This window comes from Manis javanica, chromosome 12 (genome assembly GCF_040802235.1).
Source record: "Manis javanica isolate MJ-LG chromosome 12, MJ_LKY, whole genome shotgun sequence".
Lineage (NCBI taxonomy): Eukaryota > Metazoa > Chordata > Mammalia > Pholidota > Manidae > Manis > Manis javanica.
Genome location: NC_133167.1, coordinates 59,496,462 through 59,513,457, shown reverse-complemented (window position 1 = coordinate 59,513,457; position 16,996 = coordinate 59,496,462). Strand labels below are relative to the sequence as shown.

Genomic DNA, 16,996 nt, shown 5'->3' with positions numbered 1-16,996 from the left:
ACATTTGTTGTTGTTTGTCTTTTGGATGGTGGCCATCCTTACTGGTGTGAGGTGATATCTCATTGTGGTTTTAATTTGCATTTCTCTGATGATTAGCGATGTAGAGCATCGTTTCATGTGCTTGTTGGCCATCTGAATTTCTTCTTTGGAGAAGTGTGTGTTCACATCCTCTGCCCATTTTTTAATTGTCTTATTTGTTTTTTGTTTGTTGAGGTGCATGAGCCCTTTATATATTTTGGATGTCAAGCCTTTATTGGATATGTCATTTATGAATATATTCTCCCATACTGTAGGATGCCTCTTTGTTCTATTGATGGTGTCCTTTCCTGTACAGAAGCTTTTCAGCTTCACATAGTCCCACTTCTTCATCATTGCTTTTGTTTCCCTTGCCCAGGGGATATGTTCATGAAGAAGTTGCTCATGTTTATATTCAGGAGAGTTTTGCCTATGTTTCTTCCTAAGTTCTGTGGTTTCATGACTTACATTCAGGTCTTTGATCCATTTTAAATTTACTTTTGTCTATGGGGTTAGACAATGATCCAGTTTCATTCTCTTACATGTGGCTGTCCAGTTTTGCCAGCACCAGCTGTTGAAGAGGCTGTCATTTCCCCCATTGTATATTCATGGCTCCTTTATCATATATTAATTGACCATATGTGTTTGGGCTAATATCTGAACTCTCTATTCTGTTCCACTTGTCTGTGGGTCTGTTCTTGTGCCAGTACCAAATTGTCTTGATTACTGTGGCTTTGTAGTAGAGCTTGAAGTTGGGAAATGAGATACCCCCTGCTTTATTCTTCCTTCTCATTATTACTTTGGCTATTCGGGGTCTTTTGTGCTTCCATATGAATTTTAGAACTATTTGTTCCAGTTCATTGAAGAATGCTGTTGGTATTTTGATAGGCATTGCATTGAATCTGTAGATTGCTTTACGCAGGATGGCCATTTGAAAATATTAATTCTTCCTAGCCAAGAGCATGGGATAAATTTCCATTTGTTAGTGTCCTCTTTAATTTCTCTTAGGAGTGTTTTGTAGTTTTCAGGGTATAGGTCTTTCACTTCCTTGATTAAGTTTATTCCTAGGTATTTTATTCTTTTTGATGCAATTGTGAATGGAATTGTTTTCCTGATTCTCTTTCTGCTAGCTCATCATTAGTGTATAGGAAAGCAACAGATTTCTGTGTATTAATTTTATATCCTGTAACTTTGATGAACTCAGATATTAGTTCTAGTAGTTTTGGAGTGGAGTCTTTAGGGTTTCTTATGTACACTATCATGTCATCTGCAAATAGTGACAGGTTGACTTCTTCTTTACCAATCTGGATGCCTTGTATTTCTTTGTTCTGTCTGATTGCCATGGCTAGGACCTCCAGTACTATGTTGAATAACAGTGGGGAGAGTGTGCATCCCTGTCTTGTTCCTGATCTTAGGTGAAAAGCTTTCAGCTTCTCACTGTTAAGTATGATGTTGGCTGTGGGTTTGTCATACATGGCCTTTATTATGTTGAGGTACTTGCCTTCTATACCCAGTTTGTTAAGAGTTTTTATCATAAATGGATGTTGAATTTTGTCAAATGCTTTTTCAGCATCTATGGAAATGATCATGTGGCTTTTGTCCTTCTTTTTGTTGATGTGGTGGATGATGTTGATGGATTTTCGAATGTTGTACCATCCTTGCATCCCTGAGATGAATCCCACTTGATGATGGTGTACAATCCTCTTGATATATTTTTGAATTTGGTTTGCAATATTTTGTTGAGTATTTTTGTATCAATGTTCATCAGGGATATTGATTCGTAATTTTCTTTTTTGGTGGGGTCTTTTCCTGGTTTTGGTATTAGGGTGATGGTGGCTTCATAGAATGAGTTTGGAAGTATTTCCTCCTCCTCCTCTTCTATTTTTTGGAAAACTTTAAGGAGAATGTGTATTATGTCTTCACTATGTGTCTGATAAAATTCAGTGGTGAATCCATCTGGCCCAGGGCTTTTGTTCTTGGGTACTTTTTTGTTTACCGATTCAATTTCATTCCTGGTAATTGGTCTGTTCAGATTTTCTGTTTCTTCCTTGGTCACTCTTGGAACGTTGTATTTTTATAGGAAGTTGTCCATTTCTTCTAGGTTTTCCAGCTTGTTAGCATATAGATTCTCATAGTATTCTCTAGTAATTCTTTGTATTTCTGTGGGGTCCATTGTGATTTTTCCTTTCTCATTTCTGATTCTGTTGATGTGTGTAGATTCTCTTTTTCTCTTAATATGTCTGGCTAGGGGGTTATCTATTTTGTTTATTTTCTTAAAGAACCAGCTCTTGGTTTCATTGATTTTTGCTATTGTTTTATTCTTCTCAATTTTGTTTATTTCTTCTCTGATTTTTATTGTGTCCCTCCTATTCTGCTGACTTCAGGCCTCATTTGTTCTTCTTTTGCCAGTTTCAATAATTGTGACTTCAGACTCTTCATATGGGATTTTTCTTCCTTCTTTAAATAGGCCTGGATCACTATATACTTTCCTCTTAGAACTGCCTTTGCTGTGTCCCACAGAAGTAGGGGCTTTGTGCTGTTGTTGTCATTTGTCTCCATATATTGCTTGATCTCTGTTTTAATTTGGTCATTGATCCATTGATTATTTAGGAGCATTTGTCAACCCTCCATCTGTTTGTGAGCCTTTTTGTTTTCTTTGTACAATTTATTTCTAGTTTTATACCTTTGTTATCTGAGAAGTTGGTTGGTAGAATTTCAATCTTTCTGAATTTACTAAGGTTCTTTTTGTGCCCTACTATGGGGTCTATTCTGGAAAATGTTCCATGTGCACCTGAGAAGAATGTGTATCCTGTTGTTTTTGAGTGTAGAGTTCTGTAGATGTCTGTGAGGTCCATCTATTGTAGTGTGTTGTTCAGTGCCTTTGTGTCCTTACTTATTTTCTGTCTGGTTGATCTGTCCTTTGGAGTGAGTGGTGTGTTGAAGTCTCCTAAAATGAGTACATTGCATTATATTTCCTCCTTTAATTCTGTTAGTATTTGTTTCACATGTGTAGTTGCTCCTGTGTTGGGTACATAGATATTTATAATGGTTATATCCTGTTGTTGGACTGACCCCTTTATCATTATGTAATGTCCTTCTTCATCTCTTGCTACTTTCTTTGTTTTGAAGGCTATTTTGTCTGATATAAGTACTGCAACACCTGCTTTTGTCTCCCCATTGTTTGCATGAAATATCTTTTTCCGTCTCCTCACTTTTACCCTGTGCATATTGAGGTGAGTCTCTTGTGAGCATCATATAGATGGATCTTGCTTTTTTATCCATTCTATTACTCTGTGTCTTTTGATTGGTGCATTCAGTCCATTTACATTTAGGGTGATTACATGGATAGATATATGTACTTGTTGCCATTGCAGGCTTTGGGTTTGTGGTTATCAAAGGTTCAAGGGTAGGTTCTTCACTATCTAACTGTCTAACTTAACTCTCTTATTAAGCTATTATAAACACAGTCTGATATTTCTCTATTTCTCTCCGTTCTTATTCTTTCTCCTCCATTCTTGATATGTTTGGTGTTTTATTCTGTACAGTTTTGTGTTTCCTTTGACTGTTTTTGTGGAAAGTTGATTTCATTTTTTGCCTTTAGTTAATATTTGTTTGGTCTGCTTTCTTTGCTGTGATTTTATTTTCTCTGGTGACATCTATTTAGTCTTAGGGGTACTTCCATCTGGAGCATCCCTTTAATTTGCCCTGTAGAGAGTTTTGCGGGAGGCAAATTCCCTCAACTTTTGCTTGTCTGGAAATTGTTTAATCCCTCCATAAAATTTACATGATTACCATGTTGGATACTGTATTCTTGGTTCAAGGCCTTTTTGTTTCATTGCATTAAATATATCATGCCATTCTCTTCTGTTCTCTAAGGTTTCTGTTGAGAAGTCTGATGATAGCCTGATGGGTTTTCCTTTGTAGATAATCTTTTTTTGTCTCTCTGGCTGCCTTTAATACTCTGTCCTTGTCTTTGATCTTTGCCATTTTAATTATTATATGTCTTGGTGTTGACCTCCTTGGGTCCCTTGTGTTGGGAGATCTGTGGGCTTCCATGGTCTGAGAGGCTATTTCCTCCCCTAGCTTGTGGAAATTTTCAACAATTATTTCTTTAAAGACACTTTCTATCCCCTTTTCTTTCTCTTCTTCTTCTGATACCTCTATAATGCAAATATTGTTCTGCTTAGATTGGCCACACAGTTCTCTTAATATTCTTTCATTCCTAGAGATTATTTTATCTCTCTCTGCTTCAGCTTCTCTGTATTCCTGTTCTCTGCTTTCTATTCCATTAACAGTCTCTTGCACCTCATCCAGTCTGCTCTTAAGCTATTCTATCAATTGTTTCATTTCTGTTATCTCCCTCCTGAATTCATCCCTTAGCACTTGCATATTTCTATGCAGGTCCATCAGCATGGTTATGACTTTTATTTTGAATTCTTTTTCTGTAAGCTTGGTTATATCTATCTCACCAGGCCCTCTCTCTGGTGTTGTCTGAGTGATTTTTGACTGGACCAGATTCTTCTGCCTTTTCATGGCAATAGAAGTGGTTGCAGACAGGTGGCACATGTGTCAACTGGTAGATCAAAGTCTCTTTGTGCTTATTGGTCACCTTGCCCTTCTCCACTGCCTGTGCCAGTTATCCACAGGGAACAGACTCTGGGACAATCTCCTGAGCTGCTGTGAGTGGTCCCTTCATGCTTTTTGGTTGCCTTGCCCTTCTCCACTGCCTGTGCCAGTTACCCGCACCCCTGGAGCAGACTTTGGGACAATCTCCTGAGCTGCTCGGGGTAGCCTAGAGCTCTGCAGAGGGTCTCAGCCACACCGGGTATGTTCTACTGCAAGAATGGTGCCCCTTCGTGCCTTCCGGACCTTGCTCTGGCTTCTGCTGCCTGTGCCAGTTAGCTGCTTGCTGGGAGGAGACCATGTGGTTGCTGTGGGCAGAGCCACTTTATGGCTGCTCTGCAGCTGTGGCAGGTCAGCTGGTTTGCTTGTAGTGCCGGCCAGGGTGAACGAATGGCAGACTGCTTATTGCCATGAGGACCTTGGTGCTGCTTTATCCCCCAGGGGTTAGGGGGCCTTAAGTTTCTCAAGATTCCCAGTCTGCTGGGCTGAGTGTGCTCGGATGATTCCATCCAATTGTTGAGCCCTTGTCCCTTTAAGACTTTAAAAAAGTGCCTGCTTTTCTTTTGTCCAGGGGAGCCAGCTGTGGGGACCTGCTAGAAGTCTCTGTCTTGGACCCTTCCATTTCCCTAATATCCAGCACACCATGCAATGTGTGTCTATGCTCCTGGTGCAGATTACTAGGGCTGGTTATCTAGCAGTCCTGGGCTCCCACTCCCTCCCCACTCTGACTCCTTTCCTCCCGCTGGGGAGCTGGGGTGGGGGGAGTGCTCAGGTTCTGCTGGTTCACAGCTTTGTATCTTACCCCCTTCATGAGATGCTGAGTTCTCACAGGTGGAGATGTAGCCTGGCTGTTGTACTGTATCCTCTGGTCTCTCTTTTAGGAATAGTTGTGTTTGTTGTATTTTCAAAAATATATATGGTTTTGGGAGGAGATTTCCACCACCCTACTCACACTGCCATCTTGAGCCAGCCCCCTGTACACTGTTTTATGGGCCCAGGTTGTACTGTTTGTGCTGAGCACTTTATATGCTTTACTATTGCTTTATATCTTTTGTTGCTAAAGTAATATAATCTCTTGGATTATGATTGGGTTGAGCTTCAAATAAATCTCTCTTTAAACTTTAGCCTTTTAGTTTTGTTTTACATGTATTTCCTTTCTCGTGAGCTCAAACTCCTCATTCCCTATATTCCTTAATATTTTTCCCCTGAGTCTTTTATTCAATGTGGAAATTCTGGTCATATTGATATAGATTAGCCTCACATATTCTCTCTTTTCAGTGAGTCTTCTCTCTGCTACCTTGTACCTCTCACTTCATGTCTAGTCTCCCATATGGTCTAACTCCTCTCAGTGTCTTCCCATTCCATATTATTTTTCTATGACAGTGCAATACTTTTAATCTAAAGTAATAGAAAATTCAATTCAGACATAGATTTAAGCAATGAAAGTGATTTATTGGCTTACAGGACTAAGAAGTTCAATGTATGATAGGCTTCAGGGTTGGTTTGGCTTAATAGTTCAACCGTGTCATCAAAGACACGGCTTCTTTATCTTTCTCTGTTCTGCACTCAGTCTTGTCAGGATCATTACAGCATCATTACAGAATTTCAGGCAATGCTGGAAAACGAAGGCACTTCACTAATACTGTTGTGCCCCATTTCCTTGAGTCCCCCATGTGGAGCTGCAGTCACCAGGCTCAGTCACGAGATGCAAGAGCAAAACAGGTCTTTATTGCTAGCTCGAACTAGGGTCTCAGTGGCCCATCAGAACACAGGAATCAGTCTGAGACCCTGAACAAAGTTCTCTCTTTGCTTTTATACTTTTGGAAAGTAATTAACAGTTAGCAGATGCAGCAGAAACAGTTAGCAGATGTAGCAAAAAACTGGCAGGGGCTTTCCAAGGGGGGTGGTTTATTGTGACCTTAGCTGATTGGCTGAGAAGGGTCAGGGTCTTGTTGCACAGGTTGCTGGGCATGGTTTCTGCGGGAACGGGCATGACTTGAGTGGGGAAACTTCTTACTCAAGATGGAGGACACAGAACAAAATGGAGGTGGTCCGGTTGGCTAGGGGTCATGTAGCGGACATAGTTATTCAAGATGGAAGACACAAAATGGAGGCAGGGGTCATGCTAACCTCCCAGGAGTCCTACAATACTAGTCCTGTGAAACTCTACCTCACACACCTCCAGACTTCATCCATTTCTCCACACCCGCTCTCCCGCCCGAAGCTGAGCTCCCCCTACCTGCTCTCATCAAGCCTAATGCTGCACTCTCTCGAGTGCCCCTTGCTTCTTCTGGCCCCTGCACAGCAAAAAGACTGACTTTAACTGTTTCAATCAGATGATCTTACTCTCCTACTTAAAGCCCCCACTTCCCATGGCATATCTGAGAATAGAATTTGTAATCTCTCTCTGCCTCAATCTCCCTGTTCATCTCTTTTCACTTACTTGCCTGGTCATTCACCTCTGGCTTTTCTCAGTTCCTCTGCCTGGAGTGTTTCCCCTCAGGTCACAAATGTCTGGCTTCTTATAATGGAAGTCTTAACTCTCTTCTCTGCCTGACCAACCATTCTAAACTGCCTCCCACTCCCTGTATGTCACTCTAGACTACATCTTCCAATTTTACTTTCTCCATAGCCCTGATCTAAACAGAATGTCTTGTTTACTTAACTGTTTCCCCTCTAAATGCAAGCTCTGTGAATGTACCTAATTTGTTCATCTCTACATTTCCAGCCCCTAGAATAATCTCCAGTGCCCAAGAGGAGTCAATAGCTCTTTGTGGGATAAACAAAACCACTCAAAGATTTATTTTCTTTTGAAATAGAAAAAGAGAACTTTTATTCTCTCTCATAAAAATGCATTTACTAAGAATGTACTTTTGTGGTATTATAACACGTAGGGTTTTGCACAAACTACTCTTAGGGTTTATGTTAGTTTCTTAGCGATCCCATAACAAACTACCACAAACTGAATGGCTTAACACAACAGAAATTTATTCTCTCACTATTCAGGAGGCCAGAAGTCCAAAATCAGCATGCAGAGTTGATTCCCTTGGGAGGCTCTGAGGAAAGAACCATCCTATGCCTCTCTCCTGGTCTCTGGAGGCTCCTGGCAGTCCTTGTCATTGTGTGACTTGTAGATGCATCACTCTAATCGGGATTCAGGTCCCACTCTGATCCAGTAAGATCCCCTCTTGATCCTTAACTAAGTACATCAGCAGGGACCCTGTTGCCAAATAATTCACATTCAGAGGTTCTGCATGGACATGAATTTTGGAGGGACATGATTGAACTCATTAGAAAAGTTTAAAATAAAATGTAGAAACTAACAATCTACCCTTGCTATAGTGTAGTGCACATGGCTTATTTTTTAAATGACTAACAATCATCTCCTCTTTCAGGAGCACCCCAATTTCCTATTGGGGAATTACCTTTTCCTGTTCATAGGCAATCTTGGTAGGGATATAAATCAATATTCCTCATTCCACTGCAACCAAACAGCCATATGTGACCCAAGGAAAGACAGCTGGACTCCTGGGGTATTTTATTTCTCCAAATTTTTATTTCTTTATATTTTGACAATTATTCAAGAAATGGCTTTTACTCCATACTAAATTTCTCATGATTTTAGCACTAGAAATCTAAATGCATAGAACATTAAACCATCTGGATTCTTGGAAATTTCAATCGTGGGTAGAGGCACAGGGCTGGGAGATAAAGGGAATATGTACATTGGAGCAGCAGCCCTGCAATGAGGTCTGTAAGCTGTTCTCATTGCCTCTTTCCCGTCCTTCCTGTCCTGTGTCCAGGCCTGGCCCTTCTGCCTCCCATGCATCCTGAGAGTTCCTGGCTAGGCCTCTGTTAAAGTCCCCTTTTGCTTGAGTTAGCTAGATCCCTTTCCTAGCATTCTCAACCAAAGAAACTCCACTGCTACACTGAGAGCCAAGATTTTTTTTTATATACTGGTGCAGTTTTGCATATTTAGTTGAGTTCTGACATGCTGAGTTTACCGCTCTATGAGATACTACCTTCAAAATGTCAATATCATCCCAGACCTGTAAATCAGTGTAATTACAAGACAGCGTATGAGCATTACTATTAATTTATTTATAACCCATCTTGTTCCAAAAGTATTTCTTTGTGTTAAATTATCCTGCAAAGTTACAGGAAGGAGAAATACATTTAAAATAAGAAACAACAATGAGATGAAGGGAGATTGAGGCTAGAAAAGTGAAATGGAGCCAGGAGTGAACCTAGGAGCTAGACAATAGACAGAGAAAAGATCAATAATGGGAGAGGGTCTACAGTCTTCAGTTGTTGCAGGGGTATGAGGCAACAGTATTTTCTGCTTGAACTAATGCCTTCCCAACTGCATTTCTCTTAAAAGAGTTTGCAGTCTCTCTACAAGTGAAGTGGGACCATAAGGTAATTAAGAAACTTGTCAAATAGGAACTGCCTAACCAAATATCAGAAAAGACAATAGTTTTTCTTAAAGTCATTGTCACTTTAAAGATGGCAAAAAAAAAAAAAAAATCCAAAGACATCCGCTTCATTTTTTTTTTTTTTTGGCTAATAATACTCAAAGAAACTCCACATTGTAGTGCCTTTTTAAAAAATTAGTGATGACATTTTATTTTACCCAATAGATGAACTTTGAAAAACTTATTTTATGATCTATTTTTACAAATTGAAATATTTAAAATAGGATAGAGGAAATGATTTTGTTTAAAAGAACATTTGTAGTAACACTTTTTTCAAATGGAACATTACTTTTTATTATTTTAGCGATGTGGGTTTTCACATATTACAGAACTGTTGGTTTCCCTCTTGCAGCTTTTAGAAGGAAGTGAAGCACAGATTTAAATGCAAACAGAGCATGAAGATATTGCTCATACATGGTAAACAAAATTGTAAGATACTGATCTTCATCATTGTAATGAAGATTTCTCCATTTTAATATTTATTGCATTTTTTCTACCAAACCTTTTCCAAAAAGAACTTGAGGCAACTATTAAATACATCACAAGTGCCACCTAGTGCTTTCTTTTAAAATCACATTTTTTCTCTTCAGAAACAAGAACAAAACAAGAAGGCCCATACTCCCAGGGCAGAGCTTGTTTAACTAGCTCTGTTTCTTAAAAAAGTGTTTGTTTTTGGTCAAAAAGGTTTTGAAAGAAGAATGTGGAAGTGAATTTCCTTGACCATAGGCAGATCTCCTAATATTGCTGGGTTTTAATTCTATATAGGTATAGATGGAGCTCCATAAAGGATGATAAAGAAAGGGGAAATGAAAGCATTGCGCTGGAGAATTAACAGCAATATTTTCAAAGAATTTTCTTCCATTTCCTTGTGAAAGCCAACATCTCAACAATGGTTCAATTCTATAGTCATTATTGTATACTCCAACTCACCCGTCTTCCCAGTTTTTCTGTCTTTAAGGCCTTGAAAATACCATCACCATCATCATCACCACTGCCACCATCCACAGTCGGTGTCACACACACTGACTGAGTGACAGCTGCTGTAGGACCCAGGGCTGGTGTCAAGGCAACAGCACAGGCTTTATAGTCTATAGCATCAGAGAGCTTCATGGCACCTTGTAGGGAAGAAAAAGAAAAGAAAGAAGAGGAGAAGCAGGAAAATATGTGTATAATAATAAAATAACAATACTAGATTAAAAAGCCTTCACCGTTATTCCAGTTCACAGACCAGAAGCCATAACAGCCCTCCCTACCCCTTTATCCACTCCTGGCACCTCCGTCCTGTATCCTCTTTTGAGATGCCTTTCTGATATATTCTGTTTTCCTCCTCTATTGTCCATTTATTCCTCCACCTCATTCCTGGAAAATTGCCACAGACTTATCCTTCAGTTTCTTGCCTAATATTACTAAATGCTGCATTTAACTTTTCATTATCTTCCTCTACTGCAGGTACAAAGGGAGAGACGTTCTTCCTTATCTTAAAACTTGGTCAAAGGATCCCGTGAGGCAGGGGTTAAATGTTTACTCTCACAGGACTTCAGTGTTGTTTCTTATGAAATATGAAGTCTTGCACAAATATTCAAACTGCCACTAGCTCATTCTGTTCTCTCTAATATAAATCTATCATTGGAATTATTATTTGAATAAAGAAGTCTTGCAGATTCTAGAGATGTTAGAAATTGTTGCCATGTCATGTGACTTAACCTGCAATTCTGTCTTACTTGTTAAGACTTGTTAAGATAGTCTTATCTGTTACCCTGGTGATAATGTTGTAGTTGATGCCTACGTTCCCAAGTTGTACAAACATTATCAGAGTTGCCCTGTCAGATCGGAAGAGGACCCTTGGCTCTGTCCTCTTCCTATTTGCATAGCAGACAAACTAAAAGTCTACTATGCTACAGTGCTTCACATCTCACAGAGTTTGAGTTTTGTCTTTGTTTATATTTCTACTATATATGAATATCTAGTTGTTTCAGCACAACGGATCAAAGTTGAAGGGTCCCCATCAGTAAGATGGCAAACTTCCGGCCAGCGCCACCTGAAGCCCAATCACCTCTCGCCCCCCTCCCAATCCCAGCACCTAGCCAACAGCCAACAGCCCCGTAGAAGTGACACCTCAATCAATTCATGCCCCCTCCTATATAACCCAGCACCTTTCCCTAATAAAGCGGAACTCTCCTGTGAATTGCTGCTATGTGTCGCTCCTTTCCTTTCATTGGTGCCAAAACCCGGGAGACGGGACACCCCAACTGGGCCCCGTCTTCCCCCGACACCAGCAGCAGCTTGCCCTCGTCCTCTTTTTCCGGCGCTGGCTCATCACACTCACCACTCCTCTCTGGCCTTTAGGTAAGTTTTCCCCCCAGAGTGGGCCACTCTTCCCCGAGCTATCGCAGTGCCATTGACCATGATCGTCCGGCAAGGCCCTGACGCTCGGGGATGAGGAGGGAACGCTCCCCGCCTCAGGCCTTCATGGCTGCGGTGGACCCTCAGGCCCCTCCTCCAAAAGCCATAAATCCCCGCCTCAAGCCTTTATGGCTGCGGCGGACACTCAGGCCCCTCCTCCGACAGTCAAACGCATTCACCATACCTTCCATCAGTGCTGAAAGTTTTTAAGCAAAATTTCCCCGGGGTGGGCCACTCTTCCCCGAGCTATCGCAGTGCCATTGACCGTGATCGTCCAGCAAGGCCCTGACGCTCGGGGATGAGGAGGGAACTCTCCCCGCCTCAGGCCTTCACGGCTGAGGGCGGACCCTCAGGCCCCTCCCCAAACAGCCATAAATCCCCGCCTCGAGCCTTTACGGCTGCGGCGGTCGCTCAGGCCCCTCCTCCGACAGTCATAAATCCCCACCTCAGGCCTTCACGGCTGCGGCCGACTCTCAGGCACCCCCCTCCAACAGCCATAAACGAGGTGACTCCTTTGTGGATGAGAACGCTCCCTTTCCCCCCCCTCCTCCTTCTGCTCTGTCCACCGAAAACGCCTAGCGCTAGGTACCTCGTGACTCCTGCACTCTGCCTTCTTAGGGAAGTCTGGGTGACGACCCACACTTTCCAAGAAATTCCGACTCGTATACGAGTTTCCGCAGACCACCAAGGATCATCGGGGACGCCCTTTGTCTCCTTGTGGTCTGCTTCCAGTCCGAGGATCTCCGTTCGTCTTCCCGTTTGTCTCCTTCTCTGTCCTTTAGCCATGGGAGCCTCCTCATCCCTCCCTGAAAGTTCACCTCTTGAATGCCTGCTTAAGCATCTGGCTACCCTCTCCCTGATGCCTGATATAAAACCAAAACCTCTCCGTAAATATTGCTCCCAAGATTGGCCGACATACCCCCTAGACAATAAAAACCAATGGCCTGCAGGGGGAACTCTTGATCCTAACATCAGTGGCGATCTTTTTAACTACTGCCAGCGCCTGAAAAAATGGAAGGAGATTCCCTATATCGAAGCTTTCCGCCTCCTCCTCTCCCCGCCCCCTCCCAAGTTCTCCTAGCCTGCAAGCTGCCGCCCCCACAGAAGCCTCCCGTTCACTCCCTTCCCCTTCTTCTCCTACAACAGCCCTTCTCCCTTCCTCCCCAACCATCTCCTCCCCCATCTCACCTCCTCCACCTTCATTCCCTGCAGATTAAGCCTGAGCCTTTCAGCCCCCCTTTAACTAGGTCCCAGGGGCCTCCTCCGTCTTTGCCCTCATCACCTGTTTCTCCCCTGTTGGGGACCGCCTTTGTCTTCTCACATGTTTGTAGGGAGGATGGGAAAGCACCTTCCCCCATGTCTGAACGCAGCATGGGAAAGCACAAGCTAGAGAACAACCGGTGCAGTCCTTGGAAGTTATCTGTCCATAAAAACATATCTTGTCCTCGAAGACGAGCCAAGACTCCTCACTCTGAAAATAGGGAGACCTTGAAGATGTGTAGAAAAATCACCCCTGTTTCTAGCTATGCCCTTCCCCCAACTTGCCAATGTGGCAGGAATAGAAAACAACGCATTCCATAAGCAATTAGCGGGAGCCCTGCTGTAGCTCAGTAGAGCATGGGACTCTTAACCTCAGAGTCATGAGTTCAAGCCCAACTAAAGCAGCAGAGGCAAGCAGCTGGGCTGCTAGCTGGCGACATGTGGGCCCGATTCTATCTTTATTTATTTTCTTTGCCCCCCTTCTGCACTTCAGGACCTGCTCGACTAGGCACGGCTAGACCGCGTCACTCCCCCACGGACTGAGCCAGAACCCTTCAGTCCCCCTCAGACTCAGTCCCAAGGGCCTCCCAAAATTATCGCCCCCCTCCGGGAGGTAGCAGAATCCGAAGGCATCGTGCGCGTTCATGTCCCTTTCTCCTTAAGAGATTTAGCCCAACTAGAGAAACGCCTAAATTCCTTTTCCACTGATCCCATGACATACATCAGGGAGTTTCAATAGACCCTCCAGTCTTCCAGCTTCACACATCATGACATTTTCATGCTCCTGGCCAATACTCTCCTCCCTGAAGAGCGTAGACGAGTTTAGGACTTCGCCCAAATGCAGGCTACTGAAACCCACAGGACTGACCCCACCTATCCCCCTGGCCCCACTGCTGTCCCCGAACAAGACCCACACTGAAATTATAACACCGCCATGAGTCTCCGCTCTCGAGATATTTTTGCCTCCTGCTTAATAGCAGGTCTGAAAAAGGGCAGCTTGTAAAGTAGTCAATTTTCAAAAGCTCCAAGACATAATTCAAAAGAGAGACAAAATCCCCTCTGAGTTCTTAGACAGACTCACTCAAGCCCTATTACAGTATACCAGCCTAGACCCAGAAACACCTGAAAGAAGACAGGTCCTTATGACATACTTCCTAGCTCAAAGCTACCCCGACATTAAAGCTAAACTCAAAAAGTTGGAACAGGGCCCCACTACCCCACAGACTGAGATCCTAACAGTGGCCTTCAAAGTCTTCAATAACCGGGAGGAGGAGAAAGAACGCTGTAAACAAAAGGCTGATCTGGCCAATTTCAGATGTTAGCCCAGCTGATAAAACCACAACCTGGGCGCCCCTCTACAAACAAGCCCCCCCAGGAGCTTGTTTCAAGTGCGGAAAAGAGGGACATTAGTCAACGGTTTGCCCCTCCCCCATATCTCCTACCACCCCATGCCCCAGATGCCACAAAAAGGGCCACTAGGGGTCTGATTGCCCAACCACCTGAAGGGGAGGCTGGACGAACAACCCCCATCCTAAGCCCGCTGTAGTAGGGCTCGCAGAAGAAGACTGACGGGGCCCGGGGGCTTCTCACCCGACCATTTCCATCACCAAACAGGAGCCCAGGGTTACTTTAACAGTAGACGGTCGCCCCATCTCCTTCCTCCTAGACACAAGAGCCACCTTTTCAGTCTTGCGAGAATACCAGGGCCCTACCACACCAGCCATTACTCTTATAGTTGGGGTAAGAGGTAAACAGATTTTCCCATTAAACACCCCCCACCCCCTTTATGCACAATCCAAGACAATCCCATACCTTTCTCCCACTCCTTCCTGGTTATGCCTCAGTGTCCCATCCCTTTACTAAGATGGGACATCCTTTCCCTCCTCCACGTTTCCATAACTATATCCACTCCCACAGCCCCCAGTACTCTCTTTCTGATGGCCCTCATAGCTGACGACCCCCCTCTACCCAATGAAAGCTCCGGTTCTGCCCTCATACACCCTGTAAATCCCAAAGTTTGGGACATTACAAGCCCCTCCGTGGCCCTATGTCCCCCTGCCTCTATCAAATTATGTGACCCCTCTCAGTATATCTGTCAGGCCCAATACCCCCTAACCACTTCAGCCCTCATAGGCCTCCAACCCATCATTCAAGCAGACCCACTCACTCCCCATTTAATACCCCCATATTAGCTGTTAAAAAAACCAACGGATCTTTCCGCCTTGTCCAAGACCTTTGCCTCATCAACATAGCCATTGTCCCTATCCATCCCTTAGTTCCAAATCCATACAGCCTTTTATCGCAGATCCCTGCCTCAGCATCCCACTTCTCAGTCCCAGATCTCAAAGACCCATTTTTCTATCCCTCTAGACCCCTGCTCCCATGACTTTTTCATCTTCACCTGGACGGACCCATACACAAGACATTCTAAACAACTCACTTGGACAGTTTTGCCACAAAGCTTCCGAGATAGTCCCCATATTTTTAGACAGGTCCTAGCTCAGGACCTCAAACAGTTTCATCATGATGACTCCAAGTCCACCTTGTAATACATAGACAATCTTCTACTCTGCAGTCTCTCGTGAGAACAGTCTCAACTTGACACTGCCCTCCTACTTAACCTTCTAGCTTCCAGAAGTTACCGAGTATCCCCCGTCAAAGCTCAAATCTCTTCCCCTTCTGTCACTTACCTCAGATTCCTTCTATCTCAACAAAGAAAGTCCATTACCTTAGACAGAAAATAGCTCCTCTCTGACCTGCCCATTCCCAAAACCAAGACAGAAATCCTTTCCTTTCTAAGCCTGGCTAGATATTTTAGAACGTAGATCCCTAACTTCTCCCTGCTCCCTGTTGGCAAGACCCCTATACGACCTCAGCAAGAGCCCCCCTAAAAAACCATTATCCTCCTCACCCCAACACTCCTTCATTAAGCTCCACCAAGCCCTTGTAGAAGCCCCAGCTCTCCATCTCCCTGATTTGCCGAAGCCCTTCTCATTATACATTCATGAGAGGTCCAGTCAAGCTCTAGGAGTCCTAGGCCAATATTATGGCCCATCCTTTGCCCCAGTAGCTTATCTCTCCAAGCAATTAGACCCCACAGTTCGGAGATGGGCCCCCTGCCTACGAGCATTAGCCACTAGACAGCTCTTGCAGAAAGAAGCTCATAAACTGACATTCAGGGCTCCCCTTACCATTCTGTCCCCACATCACCTAAAAGATCTCTTAACCTACAAAAGTTTACAGACTCTCCCTCCCTCCAGACTCCTCACCTTACTGTCCTCTTTCCTCCAAAATCCCATTCACCCCCTTTGCCATCCATACCCAAATCATGACTTTTTCCTCCTTTATTGCTCTCTTGCTTTTTTCCTCATTCCTATTGTCTTCCCCACCACCCCAGCCTCCTTTGTATGGCGATTCAAAGTCAGACAGACTCACACACAGCATCAAACAAAAGTTACTGCCCTCATTGCCACACCAGACTGCCCTCTGAAAAGCTGCTCTGAGCCTTTATACCTCCACTTTCCTCCCTCCACCGAAGTGTTCACTAGCAGCTACCCTTATTCTCCCTACCTATGCTTCCTCTATGACCAAAAACAAGCCTATTGCAGGCGATGGCCAGACACCTATAAGAGATGTCCCTACTGGTCTTGCGCCATTCACTACATGAGTAACTTCCAGTACCCACAGTATTACTCCTCCAACCATTTCATGAAATATCCCAACGGCTCATTCTCCTTATCAATCCCAGATCCCTGGGACTCTCGATGGGCTGCCAGAGTCACAGCCTCAGTTTACTACGGGGGTCCTCGACCCCCCACGGTACCCTTCATAGCTCTCGAAAGTATGTTCCCTCTCATTCCCAGATCTCTCAAGTTGCATCAGATAGCAGACATTCCGAAAAAGTCATTATCCAAACTCTTGATAGCGCCTCTTCATCTTCTTATCCCCACCCCTCTTCCCATTTCTCCTACTCTTCATTACAGCTCATTCAGGACACCACCATCTTTCTCAACCACACCCTTAACACAGCCAATTGTTTCTTGTGCGCATCACTACAGTGCCCACTGCTGGCCGCCATGCCCCTTAATATTTCCAACTACTCCTTCCATGCAGAAAGACAACCCCTCTGCCCCCTGGCAGACATACCCCTATAGGAACCAGAATAAGCAGATAATCTCACCATCCACCACTGTGTAAGCCCAACTCCACCCCCCTCCAGC

At 43.8% G+C, this 16,996-nt stretch overlaps 1 long non-coding RNA gene across 2 annotated transcripts; it reads right to left on the bottom strand.

Annotated features, from left to right (window-relative positions):
• Positions 1 to 7,225: 7,225 nt before the first annotated feature.
• Positions 7,226 to 12,087, bottom strand: LOC140845059 (uncharacterized). 2 transcript variants are annotated; one of them, XR_012123689.1, is made up of 3 exons: positions 11,701 to 12,087; positions 10,044 to 10,228; positions 7,226 to 7,888 (listed from the first exon to the last, which is right to left on the bottom strand). It is a non-coding gene; the product is annotated as an uncharacterized lncRNA (long non-coding RNA). The 2 variants fall into 2 exon arrangements; XR_012123690.1 differs by having other exon boundaries at positions 7,226 to 7,858; positions 11,701 to 12,084.
• Between the last annotated feature and the right edge of the window lie 4,909 nt (positions 12,088 to 16,996).